The sequence below is a fragment of the Sphaerodactylus townsendi genome, linkage group LG01, assembly GCF_021028975.2.
Source record: "Sphaerodactylus townsendi isolate TG3544 linkage group LG01, MPM_Stown_v2.3, whole genome shotgun sequence".
NCBI lineage: Eukaryota > Metazoa > Chordata > Lepidosauria > Squamata > Sphaerodactylidae > Sphaerodactylus > Sphaerodactylus townsendi.
Window position 1 is genome coordinate 17,857,724 of NC_059425.1, and position 17,543 is coordinate 17,875,266.

Genomic DNA, 17,543 nt, shown 5'->3' on the forward strand with positions numbered 1-17,543 from the left:
GATCTGCAATCTAACCGGAGGGTGTCAAGCAAGCCTCCCTTGAGAAGGAAGAAGTCCAGAAGGATGAATGAGGTAGTCTGTTGCAGGTAAATCAAACCATAGGTCAGCGGCACGTTAAGGACTAATAAAATGCATTCCGGCATCAGCTTTCACAAGTCAGAGCTCACGTCATCAGGTGCGAGACGAATGAGCCATGAAGTCTTACCTCGGAATGAATTCTGTTAGTCTTTGCAGGTGGCTTGCTGGCCTCCTGTCTAATTTCAGCCAGAGAGGAGTTCCACCGTCCAGACCCTACAGCGCCACATGCCTGATCTCAGGCAGTCACCCATCACACATCAGCTAAAAGAGCGTGGGGTTGTATATACGAGTATACCTGTAGAATGTTGAGCAGGGCTCCAGTAGACGGGAAGGTGCTTTGAGACCCCTTTTGGAGGAAGGATGTAAATATTTTAATCTTTCAGAAACAAATAACAAGACTCGCAGGGGGATTTGCATGGAAAAGGGACATTCCTTAAGATATTGCTCAGGGCGGGCAGACTGTTTACCTGTCAGCAAAAGAACAAACTGTCCTCTTTTCATAATTAGAAAGGAACAAATGGCTTTCCGTTTCCATTTTCATAATCCAAGGCTAAGCTCTGGCATTGAAAATTGAATCCGAGCACGGCATCCTCACCCAAGATAGTTGCTCAGAGACACACTTGGGTACCTGGATGGACTGCCAGTAGAGGGCAGTGCCAACTGCATGTGCGATGGCAGAGTCCTCGGAAGGTCTGTATGCTGGCACGATCTGCTCAAAGATCAAGAAAATCATTAACGGGTCAAGCGTCCTACGGAGCGGGCATTAAACATCGTTATCAACCTTGGCACACAAGACTGACGGAAGGGATGGGCATTTCTAAAGGTGATTTGCCAGCAAGGGTGAACTTGGAGTGAATCTGGAATGAACTGGCTGTTTCTTAGTGACCAAAATACATGCTGGTGTTCACTCCTCAAGGGCCTTCCTTTGCCTTCAGAAGTAACTAGATGTGATTTGAATGGCTGATGTCCAGTAACACAGAGTGTTTATCTGCCCACTTGTTCAGTGTGGGATTCCTGGTAGGTTGGAGTTGCCCATTGGACTAATTTGGAACGGAGAAGAAACATGACAGCAGCAACAGAGTTGCTGGATGAAAGGTGACGAAACAGCCCAGACATAGACTGGGAGGAGGAGGAGGAGGAGGAGGAGAAGAAGAAGAAGAAGAAGAAGAAGAAGAAGAAGAAGAAGAAGAAGAAGAAGAAGAAGAGGAGGAGGAGGAAGAGGAGGAAGAGGAGGAAGAGGAGGAAGAGGAGGAAGAAGAGGAAGAAGAAGAGTTTTGATTTATATCCCCTCTTTCTCTTCTGTAAGGAGACTCAAAGGGGATTACAAACTCCTTTCCCTTTCCCCCCCTCACACTCACAACAAACACCCTGTGAGGTAGATGGGACTGAGACAGCTCCGAAGACCTGTGACTAGCCCAAGGTCACCCAGCTGGTTGGTGTTGGAGTGCACAAACTAATCTAGTCCCCCAGAAAAGCCTCTACAGCTCAAGTGGCAGAGCAAGGAATCAAACCTGGTTCTCCAGATTAGAGTGCACCTGCTGTTAACCACTACGCCCCTGCTGCTCCCTATACATGCTGATGCTTACTCCTTTGCAGAATAAGCAGAATAGTTCATGTATTATTTTAAGAAAAATGTTGATCCCAGGGAAAATACCAATCCAGACCTGAATATTGAAATGAGTAAAGATTCAAAGTATTTTTCGGTTACACTCAAATCGATTTACAGCAACTATCTAAATCCCGCCATGGCAAGAATGTAGATTCAGTTTCCCTTCTGCATTATTCAGGTGTAGCAGAAGAGAAATTGAAATGCAATTCTTTGTGAGGTATAAAGATAAAGGGTTCAGATTGGTAGATCAGACCTATCAGAGCATGCAGCTGCCCAGCACCTAGCTCTCAACCGCAGCCAGAAAATTCACAATTGGGAGTGAACACCACCCACTGTTGTGGCCTGTTCCCAAACACCTGGAATGCAGAACAGGGTCACACGTTCGTAGCCAAACTAATAAAAAACCTGAACCAAAGAAAGACCTCTTCATTAAACTTGCCAAGGCAGCAAAATTGAATGGAAATAACACTGAATAAATTATTTGTCTCATCCACGTTGCCTTCCACTGACACTAAAGCAGAGGCCCCTTGTTCTGAATCCGTACAAACGTTGGCAGCGCGAATGCTTTTGGCGAGAGGTACAATCCCTGGGGTGGAAGAAGTTACAGGCCGAAACATTTCCCAGGGAAAAGGTACATCATAAAAATCAAATGCTGTGACAAAAACGAACAGCGAAATTAAAAATTTAAAACACCTAATTTGCACATCTGCAGGTAAGAGACAATCCTGACTTGGTTTGATCAGATCTGGGAACATAAGCAGGGTCAGCCCTTGTTAGCGCCTGGGACCCTCATACCTATGGGACTGCCTTTCCTTACAGCCCCCCCCCCCCCAAACTCCCATTGATTATCTTTTAGGTCCTCTTGCAGGTGCACCGCCCCAGGATGGCTTGGTTAGCTGCCACCAGGGGAAGGGCCTTCTCAGTTGTGGTCCCTACCCTGTGGAATGTACTCTCTGATGACACCTGGGCTCTATCAAGCTTGTTTAGTTTCCACAGGGCATGCAAGGTCAAATTAATTAAGTTGGCCTTTGGGCAGAAATCCACAAGTTTGGGTTGTTTTGTTAGTTGTATGGTGCTAGCCACGCACTGCAATAGTTTAACGTTTTAATTTTCTATTTGTTATCTGCTTTTAGGTTGTTTTTAACTCGTTTATACAGTTTTAACATTGGAAGTCAGCATGAGACCCTTTGGGTGAGTGGTGACTTAAAAAATGGAATAGATTAGATAGACAGACACAGGCAGGCATTCTGTAGAACCCGGGTGGGAAATACACACATTAAGTTATGAAGGTGCCGTTGTGACTATGAACCAAAGGGGGTGGGAAGATAAATGCGGCATTTGGCCAGAGACACTGGGGTACAGACTGAACCCCAATGACTCCCCATACTGCCCTAAAAGGCCCCTCTGTGCATCAGAGGGGAAACTTTGGCCTGAATGGCCAGTTTCCTGAATGAGGAACCCAGTGCCTCTGATAACAGAACAGAATTCCACCGCCACGCTTCTAATTCACGCCGGTAGGGCTGATGGGAATTGTAGTTCCTGAACATCTGAGATATCAGGTTCCTGGCTCCTCAATCTAGAGCCAGGGGTAGGGAACCTCTGCGGCTCTCAGATGTTGGGAACTACAATTCCCCATCAGCCTCTGTCAGCATGGCCAATTGGCCATGCTGGTAGAGCTGATAGGAGTCCCAGGCTGGAAAACACTGAGTTCCCTGAACTAGAGAAGCAGAACCTTTTACGCCCCTGGCCCTGGCCTGGCGGAACAAGCGGCCCTGCGAGAGTTATCTCAATTTTGTCAGAGTATAGCAATACCTCACTGAGCATATTGTGTGCTGGAGCAGATCAGTGTGATCTAGCTGACAGCTCACCTGGCTGATGCAAGAGGCAGTGAGCTGGACCAAACCAGATCAAACCGGTTTCTACAGAACTATGTGACCTTTACACTGATTGGTCAATGCTTGTATATATACTGAACAGATGTGACTGTGTGCTACTGGTTAGGGCCGTTAGAGTGATTCTATGTTGAGACCTCCAGATGGCGAATGCACCCCGGCTACAAGTCCCATCAGCCATGGCCACCAATTGGCCATGCCGGTCAAGGAATTGCAAGTACGGGCCATAACATCTAGAGTGCCAAAGGTTCACCCTACTGGGTCAGCCCGCCAGCATAGCATGCTGTATATACATTTTGTTCCTTGCTTCTGTAAATACTTGTATATAGCTGCACTATACATAAACTGCACTTCACTGAAGAGTAACTGCTTCTTGTGGTGTTTTGCTATCGTGGTGTTGCAGCTGAGTGCCATAGCTGCTTACTCCTACTCTCGGTAACAGGACTACCGCTGTGCCACGGGTCTACTCGCTAACACATTTTGCAGGGCCTGTAAAGCGTGGCTTTTCCACCAGGTCTTTTTCACCTAGCCAGCCAGATTGACTGAAGAGACGCCCTCTTCTTTTGGCCTCCGGGGGTGGGGAGGTGTAGAGGGTTTTTTTTCCCATCGCTGTGTATTTAAAAAAAAAACATTTGTCCTAGTATTGGTTTCAGTATCCTAATATATATTTTTATTGTTATGATATCTTTCAATGTTTTAAAGTTTATTGATGTATCCTTGGGAAATTGTGTTGGGACTCGCCCTGAGCCCTGCGGGGATAGGGCGGGATAACAATAGAAAAATAAGATAAATAAAATAACCAAAGCCTCCAGGGTTGGCCTCAAACCCAGCTCGCAGTTGCCCTGGTCGGGAAGGCAATGGTGGGCACGTGCCCAACCCGCTGCCTCCTTCCATCCTGCTAGCCCAGCACTGCTGCCAGGGCCTTAAGGGATGACCGTGGCTGCCTGGGCCAAGAACTGGCATGTTGAGCAAAATGGACTGGTGTGCTGCTGTCAGGCGTTCGTGCCAGGGGTTGCCAGGACTGATCTAAAATGACAGCTCAGCCCGGAAACACTGCTCTCCCCGATGCTCATTCAGCCCTGGAACGCTTCACAGAAGCCATTAAGGCAGGATGGACCTCGATTTTAAACACACCGATTTCCTCTCACTCGGGCATCTCTTGCCACCAGACCTTGTACATCTGGAATTAAGGGGAAGGGCTACAGAGGTAGAAAGTTGGCTGCTCTCGCATGCAGGCAGGCAGGCAGGCAGGCACGTGCAAACACACATACACACGCACACTGAGCTCTGCCATCTTTCATGTTAGGAATTAAAGCTGTGCCAAGCCAGAGACAGGGAAAGGGTGGGAAATAGATGAACAGAATTTGCAAGGAGAAAAAAGTACAGTAAGGCGAAATGCAAAATTTGGCTGGGATTATCGGAGACTAATAAGGATGCTTCATTAGTGACACAGAGCGGGCGAACAACGAGGGATGGATAAATATTTATAACGCTTGCCATCGTTCCTCACAGATTCATTAAGGCGAGGCATCGCCTGAAAGAGTTCCTTTCTTTCCCTGGGTGCATGATGAGTTGGCGCAGGGATGGGACAGAATACTACTTGCAGTCGGGCGGATCGGCGGAGACAGAGGCCTTGTTCAGTTCGACACAGACATCTTTCCCCTGCCATAAAAGTGCTCAATTCACATCCCGAACGTAAGAGCAGCCTGCAGGATCCAATTTGGTCCAGCATCCTCTTACCAGCAGAAGTCAATTAGGGTTCTCTCCCATCTCAACCATGGTTCCGACGGACACTGGATATTCCGCCCTTGGTTTCCATGGTTCATAGTGGCTAACTATGGTTCATAGTGAGCAGCAGTGGCGTAGGAGGTTAAGAGCTTGTGTATCTAATCTGGAGGACCCGGGTTTGATTCTGCCGCTTGAGCTGTGCTGCTTGAGCTGTGGAGGCTTAGCTGGGGAATTCAGATTAGCCTGTGCACTCCCACACATGCCAGCTGGGTGACCTTGGGCTAGTCACAGTTCTTCTGAGCTCTGTCAGCCCCACCCACCTCACAGGGTGTTTGTTGTGAGGGGGGAAGGGCAAGGAGATTGTAAGCCCCTTTGAGTCTCCTGCAGGAGAGAAAGGGGGGATATAAATCCAAACTCTTCTTCTTCTAACAGGCCTGACCACCAGCAATTTATATCATTCTTTATCTAAAAATGTCATCCTGTTTTGCAGGGCCAGGCCAAGGAGGGGACGCAGCTCAGTGGAAGAGCCTCTCCTTTGCATGCAGTAGGTCCTGGGTTCAATTCCTGACATCTCTGGTTTAAAAGGACCGGTCTGGGTAGACAATATTGACCTTATAGACTGGTGCTCTGATTCAGTAGAATTAAGTTGGGCAAAAAAAGGCACCTGAACAGAACTGCCTTACAAATCACCTTTGTGTATGTGTGTTTTGTTTCTTGATAATTTTCATATGACTAAATCCTAGTATATACACATAATCTCTGATCAATACTCTACAGGGATACAGATATATCTTAAAATAAGATTCACTTCCAATTTCTGAAGTAGTCTTGGTTTAGTAGCGTTTCTGGGTCCTGACGCAAGCCGGTTACTTCAGCGTTTCCGCCCAAAGGCTTATTCAAGGGACCATCTTAAATAAATGTGTACAATACAGTGGAACCTCGGTTTTCATTGCCTTCGGTTTTCATCGATTTGCAGTAAGGTGCAGGGGTTTGTGGAGAAAAATCAACCGGACAAAGCTGTTGCAGGCCGTGTCTGCAACTTGTTTAACGACAATGTCTTGCCCCATTTCAGACAAATCGTAAAGAGGCGTCAGAAACAGACCTCTTTGGACAGCTTTCTGGTGCGACATTGGTCCACTGGCTCTGAAGCTGGTCCTAGTGTTATTGTTTGTTACTGTTTTCAGCATTAAACACTATGTTTATTCACCAAAACATGTGTTTTTGGTATGTTTTTTGGAGTGCCTAGAACGGATTAATTGGATTTACATTGATTCCTATGGAAAAGTTTGCCTCGGTTTTCATCGGCTTCGGTTTTAATTGATTCTTTTCAGATTACCAATGAAAACGGAGGTGCCACTGTATTAGAAAACTGTATCAAAGATTACAAATGCCAATTACATAGGAGGCTTCCGCAGCGCACTGGCAACTGAACCCTGGCATGGCAAACTTCCAGCAGCAGTGGCGTAGTGGTTAACAGCAGGGACACTCTAATCTGGGGAACCGGGTTTGAATCCCCACTCTGCCACTTGAGCTGTGGAGACTTATCTGGGGAATCAGATTAGCTTGTGCACTCCAGCACATGCCAGCTGGGTGACCTTGGGCTAGTCACAGTTCTTCTGAGCTCTCTCAGCTCCACCCACCTCACAGGGTGTTTGTTATGAGGGGGGAAGGGAAAGGAGTTTGTAAGCCCCTTTGAGTCTTCTTACAGGAGAGAAAGGGGGGATATAAATCCAAGAAGAAGAAGAGGAGGAGGAGGAGGAGGAGTTTGAATTTATATCCCACCTTTCTCTCCCGTAAGGAGACTCAAGGTGGCTTACAAGCTCCTTTCCCTTCCTCTTCCCACAATAGACACCTTGTGAGGTAGGTGGAGCTGAGAGAGTTTAGGGAGAACTGTGACTAGCCCAAGGTCACCCAGCAGGAATGTAGGAGTGCGGAAACACATCTGGTTCACCAGATAAGCCTCTGCCACTCAGGTGGAGGAGTGGGGAATCAAACCCGGTTCTCCAGATTACAATCCACCTGCTCTTAAGCACTACGCCACGCTGGAGGGGGGATCATGTGACTGCCTGCAGCTTCCTCCCACCGGTAGACACTCACAGGACAACGGGACCTCAGCAGCTGCCCATGGATCTCCCCCAAAGCTGTTCTTTGAATCCCTGCTCAGTCATGGGAGCTCACGGTATGACTTTGGGTCAGTCACTCACTCTCAGCCTGGCCTACATTAAAAGGCTGTTGTTCTGAGGTTAAATTGGAGAAGGGGAATGATACTACAAGTCATCTTGAGTCCCCAGGCAAGAAAAACAGGGCGCAAATATCCAAGTAAATAAATATCCCAGCTCAGAAATAGAATATTTTCGTGGAGCTTCAGGGCAAGTGGACTCATGGATACCAGCAGATTTTTATTTCATGTGAAATAATCTAATCCACACGGTCTCATCTGCAGCACAGCTAAGGGTTTTTAACCTAAGCAAAACTCTGACTTGGCTGATTTTGCTCTAGTGAGGCTTACATTTTCCCATTTGTCTCCTGTGTATTTTAATGCGATTTGCACATTTCTTCCCCTCTGAGCTTGAATCACCATTTTTATACCCAAGAAAATGGCAAGGTTCGGCTTTGCAGCAGAATCTGGGCCTGCTTCAATCCTGGCCCCAACACACGATCCTGTTTTCCAGCTGGTAAGAATTCCTGAGAGGCCTCTGCGTCAATCTGCTGCAGCGAAAACTTCCAAGAATTTTGGGACACCTTTCAGCCAAGTGTGTGTGGCGTCAAGTTCGACAGCTGGCTCATCAGAGGCATGAACTGTGGCCCTCAGGTACAAACACTACCTCTGTGTATAGGGGGAGAACAGTATTACGAAGTGAAACTGAACAGTCCATCAACACAAGAACGTTGTGAATGTACATGATGCGGCAGAGCAAAAAAAGAAAGAAAACACAATCCAGTCAGAATCAACAGTATACATAAATGAGAGTACATGTGAGTATACACAAATATCAAAATAGAGTCACTCTCTACAATGAGCCAACCACTCTCAATCTCTGTTGAGTCCAACTGTGAGAATGTCAAATTTTGCTATTTATTTATATCCTGCTTTTCTCCCCACAATTGAGAATTTCGTTCTCTCTTTCTCTGTTCTCTCACAACGACCTTGTGAGGTAGGCCAGGCTGAAAGTTTGTGACAGGCCCAAGATCACCCAGTGAGCTTCCCTAGCAGAAGTGGGTATTCAAACCCAGGTTGCCCGGGGGCCTAGTCTGCTACTGTACGCACTACACCACGCTGGCTCTCCAAAATCTTCATTGAAATGCCTACTCCCCTACTCAGATTCCTCTAGCCACTGGTAAGAAGAAAAACACGGCCCGCTGCCTGCCTGGGGTGTTGCCTGACCACCCCCAATGCTCCAACCACGTCTGTGGTCACCTGAGCAGGGTGCCTGTTCAATTCAAGGCCGGAAGATGCAGATCAAAGCAAAACTCCAGAGGATGCTAAAAAGCCTAGCGGCTCCCTCCTCGGCTAGCCTGGACCACAATCCCATCCACAGCAGCAGCAGCAGAAGCAGCCAGGCAGGTTAGTACGCCAACAGCGCTCTCGATCTCATCTGGCGTGTGTGTGTCACAGCACCCTCCCTTTCCGGAGTGTGGCAGGCTCGCGCGCACACACATCTACACTCACACACACTCACAGAGACCTCGGCATCTCGCTGCCTTCTGCTCCTCACAGGAACAATACCCCCGGCCTAATCTCTCTCCGTGTGCATGTGTGTCATTCTCTCCCTCTCTCTCAGACACACACGCACCCACCCCCTCCGTGTGCCCTGCTCCCTTTCCCGCACCCCCCATCATGTCATCTCCTCTGCCTGCCTTCCTCGGTTATTGTGCTCTTGCTACTGGAATAAGCGGCTGGCTGGCACGGTAAAACTTTGCCACAAAAAGGGGCAGGGGGGCTTCCTGGCCCGACCACCCCCTTCAGTCCTACAGCACAACCCCCCCTCTGACCAGGTAAGGCCGTGTCAATTTTTTAAATCTTTTGCCAATGTTGCATTTTTGGGAGGCTGGTGGATGCCTCAGGTACCAAAAAAAGGCGATCCGTTGAATAGCCCAAGTGGTCGGTCTGCCAAGGGCTGGCTGGCTGTAACCAGGGGAGGGGAAAGGGAAAGAGTCACTGCCTCAGTTGGTCAGCGTTTGGATTTTTATTGCGTTATTGCAAATTGCTCGGGCAGAAAAATCCGACAGTGCAAAGAGAGTGGAGAGAGACGGTCGTGCAGAGGAATATCTGCGGAAGGTGTGTGATCAAACTATCTCGGCTTCCTAACCAGTGTTTACTTCTTGGGTCTCTCCCCACCTCTCTCTCTCTCTGTGGGTTTTTAAAAGAAATATATGCCTTAAAACAAAATAGCTGGCCGGTTTTGCAAACCATGCAGTGAATTCGTAGAGCAGCCAACACTTCTCAGGAAGGCGGAGAGGGAGCATCTTTGGGGTCTCGGTGTTTCGCCATGGATGGCCAGGGTGCCCAAATGCACTTTGCAAAGTCTCTCTGTGCTGCTGGTTTCCAGAGGTGTGTGGCTGTTCACCTAGGTCACGGTGGAAGGGGTAAATACGGATCAGCGATCGGGGAGAAGGCAGCTGGGCTCCCACAGGCAGTCGCTTTTTATTTTAAGGACTAAAATATGAGCACCTGCAGAGAAAGAAGGAGGTTATGTGGCGTATTTGTATTGGGAGAGAGACTTTTTACCAAATTGTTTGCATGCTCCTTCGAGGTAATGTTTTTTTTGTCTACTGGTCCATTTATGCATAGCTGATCCCCCCCACAACTTCTACCCTCCCCCCCCTGCATACAAATACACTCTCCCAGCACCAAAGGGATGCTCTTAGCCACCCTTTCCATAGGAAAATGTTAAATTTCTCGCCACGATCGGCAGAGCTGGCAAACGGAGCTGGCTGAGCAGCTCTCGAGAGTGTCGCAGGGGGAACGGTTTGGCAAAATTCTAGCTGTCTTGTGTATGTGTGTGTGTGTGTTTTTAAGAGACATGTCATATTTTGAAGCCTCTCAGTCACTTTCGCAGGGCGGCCAACGTAATAACGGCTAAGAGCAAAATCAAGAAGTCAGTGGTTGTCATCTCTTTCATTTCTTTCAAACCAAGTGAACTGAAATCCTCGCTGGATTGTCACAAATGGAAACTGACATTTTGGGCTGAAGCCCCAAAGGCTGACGACAGGACACCGTCATCTTCTGTGGTGGAGCAAACCCTCCCGATGACGCTTTTTTTGTAACTGTTTGCCCACCTTGTCAAGATGCACAATCCAAAACCGGAGTTGTCCCCTTCCCCACTAATACTTGGGTTTGATTCAGTGGTGGGATTCAGCCGGTTCACACCACTTCGGCAGAACCGGTTGTTAACATGGTGCTTGTATTCAACCAGTTGTTAAATTATTTGAATCCCATCACCAGAACTGGTTGTTAAATTATTTGAATCCCATCACTGGCTTTATTCCCATCAGTATTTGCCTGGTACAAGCTGTTATATTATCTACAGCTTTACACACAGGTGTAAACCTAATTCTTGGATTCTAGTACATAGAGAGAGAGATAAAATCGCTGCCCCCCGCCCACCCTCATTTGCCACACTTCCCTCGGCTTTTGAGATCTAGTGTTTTGCCTTCTGAATGGCAACTCAGCAATGGGAAAGTTGGAATGCTTTAATTAATAGATGTTTGCAAAGAGCTTAGCTGGCCGATGGCAGAAAAGGGCAAAAGGGGATTATTATATTAGCAAAGCTTTTAATCTGCCAACCTTCAAGCGAGTACATCCTTTTCTTCCTTCCTTTGCACAAGGACAGAGCCCTGATTTCAAGTAAATACACCCCAATATATTCAAATAGCTAACAGCAACCTTCCTCCTCGATCAGCAGGGCCGGTGGGAAAGCGAACATCTCGCCTATAATCAAAACTCAAGGCGCTGCTTATTAAACTGTGTCAAGGGTTTCTAATCTATAGATTCCATAAAGCCGATTTGCCTGAGGGTAAGATTTCAAACTTCCAGGTGTTTTCATCTATTTCTATTGAGATTTCCTGCAATATATTCATTAAGCTCTGCCTAGGCCTTTCTGGGGTGGATGGCATCTTTAAAAAAAACACAACAATAAGGAGGGACAGGCATTTTAAGAGCTGTCTGTTTGCTGGCGTGCGTTCTGGAACCTATTTTTGGGGGTAGATTTTATAAATGGTGCTAATTTCGCTCCCAGCCTTCAGCCTATGTGGTGTTTGAGGGGGTTGTGACTCCTAAATTCCCCTCCCCTCAATTTTGTTCTTTTTTATGCACCTCTTTTTTTTTTGAAGTTGTGTTTTAAAGGACTGTGTTTAGCAAACCGCATGGCATAAGAAATCAAGTCTGCTCGAAAAGGAAACAGGAGGGAGAATGGAAAGTGTGGGTTTGGGGACCCAGAAGGGCTCTGTGTGTACGTAAGGGTTGACTAATTTACTCTGCAATCTTCAGCGAAGGCACTAAGTGACCGTTTCACCCCTTCTAGCATCTGCTCTTCCGAGTGAGGCCTTTAATGTTGCTCATGGATTGATGGGAAATCAGAAATCAGGTGCGTTCCATGGCGAAGCTGCCTTGCGCAAGCTCCACTCGAAACGACCAGAAGCAGAGCTTAGCTTAAGGCTTGGCTCCAGAGAATTTCCCCAAAGGCTGGGCCCAAAGTTTATAAAACTTGGCTTTTCACATCATTTGTCGTTGCTCTGCTGCCTCAAAAGGTCTGCCATTCAACTGTATAAACGTCCTTTTAATTTCCGCACAATTCCAAACCAGCCCGCTGGGGATCAGTTGATGAATTTTCTTCCCCATAAGAGGTGACATTCTTTGAGAAGCTAAGACGGTCTTTGGAAAAGGGGCGTTTATACAAATACATATTGTTATTCTCAGACCAGTCCTTCCAACCCTGGTCCTGAGAGTCGAAAGATAAAGAACGGACGCCCTGGTATGAAAAGCTGCTTTCCCCAACATTTTGCAATTATCTGGGTGGGACATCACAAACGTGATCAATATCTTGGAATTGCAGATATCATAGGCCGGGCTTGGCGGAGGGGGTGGGTGGGTGGGAGCATTTAACATGGTATTGTTGTGGGTGTCCTTTGCAGTAGAGGAAGATGATAGTCCCAGGTCCCCTGGTTTGCATTTCCATGCCTGCAAGCAAATTAACTCCAGCCCCTGTACTTCAAGAGAGGATTGTAACTATTCAGAAGTAAACACAGCAGCAGAGGAGTAAAACATAAGGGCAGGGAAAACACCTCAGGGTGGGGCGGTGGGGGGGGGGAGAGTCTTCTCCTCTGGGGTATTTCATCATCTGTCATCAGTGGTTGCACAGCCAAGGAAACCTCCAAGGGACTTCAGAGTGTAGTCCTGAGAAGGCATGAAGGCGTGCTACGTGGAAGGTAGGAAGAGGTCTGTGTAGAGGAAGCGGTCTGTGTGAGCCGTGGTTCTCTGCCACACGGCCCGCAAACCTGCACTCGATACCAAGAGCTCAGTTCTGCAGCGCAGGCATTACTGAAGGCTGCTGACCCAATGAAGAGTTTTTAAGGCGGTTAATCCTCTGTCTTGCGATCCAATAATCAATCGCATCCAACTCTCTGTTTGCACATAAGCAACCCTCTTAATTGCAAGTGAGCCTTACCGAGGACCAAATTAAACACGGTCTGGGAAGATCCATAACTGGGATGTCTTGTTTTTTTTTACAAAAAGGCTAAGCGCAGTTATGGAGAGGGGAAAGGGGTTTAACTCTTTTCTACCTGCTGTTTTCTCCCGTCTCACCGCTCTGAGCTTCTTTTTGATCCACAGAGAAAATGTACCGGTTGACCATGTATGGCTTTCTCTCACAGGGACAAGTAGCAGTTCTAGGAAGGCCAAGAAAATGACTGGGAGGGGCAGCAGTTGGGAGGGTTTAAGGGAAATTAAAATCCTACAGCAACACATGTTCCTGATCCAGATTCTCTGATCCCTTGGCTTTTAAGGTATCATAATCATGGATTTCCGATTCACCAGATTTGGCCCTGTGAGGAAAGACTTCCAATTTAGCAAGCCAAAAGGAACTGCTCACAATTAGAAGAAAAGGCCTCGTTTAGGATCTCCCTTCAGTCTCTTCCGCAAACATACCAGAAGCAGGATGATCTTTAACCCCCACCCCACAATTCTACCCTTATCTCAGCTCCAACGATACCCCTCCCCTTCACCAAACACACACCTCACCGATTAATCAGCTAACGCTCTAATGGAGTGATCTGCTAATCAAAGCTTGCGGCCCTGGTCTTTAGTAGGTTTCTGAACATGGGCAGAATGCCTTCAACCCCGCCCCCCCCAGAATGAGGTGAGGGTTTTGGCCAAAGACTCCAGCACGGCTCCTTTAACAAATTAAACCCTAGCCCAGAGAGGGTTTTTCTGCAACAGCTATTTGCAGGTTCTACAAGATTCATGTAGTGCCTGAGATTAAAAAATGAAGATTGAGAAAAGGTTTCGCATGTACACGCGTGTGCGCATGCGTGTGTGTGTTTAAGAGAAATGTCTGAGTTTAGGAGAGGAAAAGGCCAAAACTATGCTATCCCAACCTGTCAAGAAGGAAGGAAGGAAGGAAGGAAGGAAGGAAGGAAGGAAGGAAGGAAGGAAGGAAGGAAGGAAGGAAGGAAGGAAGGAAGGAAGGAAGGAAGGAAGGAAGGAAGGAGGGAGGGAAGGAGGGAGGGAGGGAGGGAGGGAGGGAGGGAGGAAGGAAGGAAGGAAGGAAGGAAGGAAGGAAGGAGGGAAGGAAGGAAGGAAGGAAGGAAGGAAGGAAGGAAGGAAGGAAGGAAGGAAGGAAGGAAGGAAGGAAGGAACACTACCAGTTGCAAGCATAACAAACTGCGTTAGAGATGAATAGAGTTGAAAGGCTTCAGTGGCATCTTCTATTAGACCTGTTGCACAGGTATGGTAACCCGAAAAGCTTCCAACCCTCTTATTTCATTCCTTCTTGAAATTGTCTACACCCAACAGGAGTGTAGGAGTGCGGAAACACATCTGGTTCACCAGATAAGCCTCTGCCACTCAGGTGGAGGAGTGGGGAATCAAACCCAGTTCTCCAAATTAGAATCCAACTGCTCTTAATCACTACACCACGCTGGCTTAGGACTGGGCTCCCAGCAGCTCTGCCTATTGGGACTCTGCAACAGAGACACAGGGGGAAAGAACATTCTTTCTAGTGCAGTTTGCAAAAGCCGGGAGTGGCCATGGCAGCGTGCCAGGCCTGTTACTGAGTGTAGCCAGTTAGATCTGGAACAGCGAGTGTCCGGCCTCGTCAGCTTTATCTCGCCTGGTGGATGGGGCTCAAGTCTAGCAAAAGTGGGGGAATCGGGCCCATGTCGTGTGTGCATCAATGTGTGTCGGTGGGAAAGGACATCGCTGCCCTTCTCCATCTTGGAAGGAGACTTCGGGAAAAAAGCACAGTAGGGTGCACCAGGCCTGGTGCCAATGCACCAAACAGCTGGAGACGCAGAGGAAGCCCAAGGGATGGGACTGCTGAGTCCCCTGCAGCTGGCGGCAGGCAGAGGGGCAGCACAGGGAATGATTGGCAGGGTTGCCATGTCCCCTGGAAACATTCCCCTGGAATGGGGAATCCTCCCCATGCAGAGGAGGCGTTGGCCTTGTCAACTGGCCAGGGTTGTCTCTGCATGGGGAGGATTCCCCATTCTGCTCTGATTACCGCAGAGCCCCGAGATTGATACCCTCCTTTTCTCTCCTGCCTCCCATTCCTGCTGCTGCCGCCGCTGCCACTACTTCCACCGCCACGCTTTTTGCCTGGTTTTTTTAAAGTTATCGGTAGTCGGTATATTGTAATAGGGTGTACATAGCTATTCTGTAGTGATGCAAGTCCCATAGATAAGAAAAACTTGGGGGAAACATGCCAGTGGACAGGGTGGGCGGGCAGGAGGGAAGGAAAATGGCTGAGGCTACGATTTCGGGAGGAGAGGTACATCCATCAGCACCTTCTCTTCCCCACTCCCCTAAACATGCTTTAGGTGGTATCTTCCAGGAAAGATCACTCCAAAGCAGCAGAGGCATATCTAGGGGAAATGTAGCCCGGTGCAAAATCTGAGTTTTCTGCCCCCCGCCCCCCACCTCCGTATGGGCGGCCAGCCTCCCCCACCACGACCAAATAACATTTTTTTTGCACCAGGTCTTGAAGTCAGTGTATGGATCTGGGGGAGAAGGAAAAACAGTGTGGGGGGCAATTTCTAAATGGCCACAGCCCAGGGATATTTGCCCCCATATGCCCCCCTGGGTGGTACGCCCTTGCAAAGTGGTTCTGGGGGAAATCAGAGCAGAACTGGGGGAAACTCAGAAGGTTGGAAGAACCCAAATTGAAACCACCTTCCATTGGGAGGGGAGATGGGGAGTAAAAGCTCTGTGTGGAAGCAGCCAAGGAGGGACTTGAAGGTTAAAAGGGGAATGGCCAAATTCATGGAGGGCAGGGCTAGCAGCGGCTACTGGTCATGATGGCTCTCTACTCCCTCCAGTATCAGACAAGTGTGCCTCTTGATATCACTTGTGATGCAAGGGCAAGAGGATGCAGGTGCGGCCGTCCTGCTTGTTGGCTTCGTAGAGGCAGCTGCTCGGCTGTGAGCTAACAGGATGCCGGACTTGACTGGCCACGGTCTTATCTCCTCATTATCTCCTAATGTTACGAGCATAGTTGCTTGGGAGGGCACCTGAACTGCCAGGGCTGGCTGGGTCAGACCACTGGTCGGTCTAGTCCAGCAACACTTCCTCTGGTAATGGCTTTCTTAGGTCTCAGGGAGAAAAAGGTCTTCCTTGCACCACTACCTGAAACCTGTGTACCTGGGGACAGGACTTGTGACCATCAAAATGTAAAGTGTGCAGTTTGCTACTGAGATCCCATCTCTCCTTGACTTTATGGTAGTGGTAAATGCCGTCAAATTGCAGCCAACCTATGGCGACCCTGCAGGGTTACTAATGCAAGAGTTGCTTTGCCATAGCCTTCTTCTCCAGCGAAACCCCTGACTTCCTTGGTGGTCTCCCATCCAAGTATATACCAGGAACCAACCCTGCTTAGCTTCCAAAATCCAACGAGTTCGAGCTAGCCTGGGCTACCCAGGTCAGGGCACTCTATTGCAATTAGACTGGTGTGGAGCTAAAGCAACCTTTCACTTTCATTGAGTGTGTCCTCCTTCAACCTCCTGCAAAGCCCGTGAAGAGATTTAGTGGGGGGCAGAATATTGCACACTCCCCCTTTTTGCACTGAAGGGCATTTCTGAAATCAGGTTTCTGGTCTCATGGCAGAAGAGAGCATGACCTCTCGGGAGTCAGGTGGGCACCAGGCCCTAGAAGTTAGAGTTGCCAGTTCCAAGTTGGGACATTTTAGAGACTTGGGGATGGAGCCTGGGGAGGCAGAGTTTGGGGAGAGGAGGACCACAATGCCACACAGCCCCCCCGCTTCCCTCCAAAGCAGCCATTTTCTATAGGGGAACTGATCTCTGACATCAGCTGGGATTCCAAGAGATCCCCAGGAGGTGGACAACCAGAGGCGTATGGGGCCCAGATTGTGCCCGGAGGCAAAACCTCCTCTGGGCGTCCCCACCCATGGCGTGGCACTCCCCCCCCCACATGGTGTGGAACCCCTCCCTCACTGGTCTGGGTTGTAAGTGTAACTCTTGATTGCAAATTTCACCAGCTGGGGTGAGGCTTGCAAATTTCTACAGCATCTACAGCATCTGAATAACACACACACACACACCCCGTCCATACGGATCTCCCCAATTTTGAGCCCCCCACATGACCAGTTGGTGTGTGCCTGGGGACATTGGGTACCCCATGTCACTGGGCAGATATGCCTCTGTGGACAACCCTACTAAAAGTACACATGGACATCCCAACCTTGTTCATAGGGGAGGTTAAGGATTATTGTTTTATAGTGGGGCTGATCACCCACTGAATAATATACAGTTGATTAATCTTGGACCTTTTAGATGATTCATCCATTAACCGCAAGGATAGACAGGAGTCAGGCGGCACCTTACAGACACACAGGATTTAATTCCAGCATGAACTTCAGTGGACTAGAGCTTCACTCACCCCAACTTGTCAGATCCTGGAAACTAAGCAGGGTTGGCCCTGACTAGTATTTGGATGGGAGAGCCGGTGTAGTGTAGTGCTTAAGAGCAGGTGGATTGTAATCTGAAGAATAAGGTTTGATTCCCCA

At 48.4% G+C, this 17,543-nt stretch overlaps 2 protein-coding genes across 3 annotated transcripts in view; one reads left to right on the forward strand and one right to left on the reverse strand.

Annotated features, from left to right (window-relative positions):
- Positions 1 to 17,543, reverse strand: part of MACROD1 (mono-ADP ribosylhydrolase 1) — a 419,553-nt gene that overhangs the window by 141,622 nt on the left and 260,388 nt on the right. The gene's annotated exons all lie outside the window — the stretch shown is intronic.
- Positions 8,991 to 17,543, forward strand: part of FLRT1 (fibronectin leucine rich transmembrane protein 1) — a 210,621-nt gene continuing 202,068 nt past the window's right edge. Inside the window, exon 1 of the mRNA XM_048511900.1 lies at positions 8,991 to 9,303. The gene's annotated coding sequence lies outside the window, so the exon portion shown is untranslated. The remainder of the gene's footprint in view (positions 9,304 to 17,543) is intronic.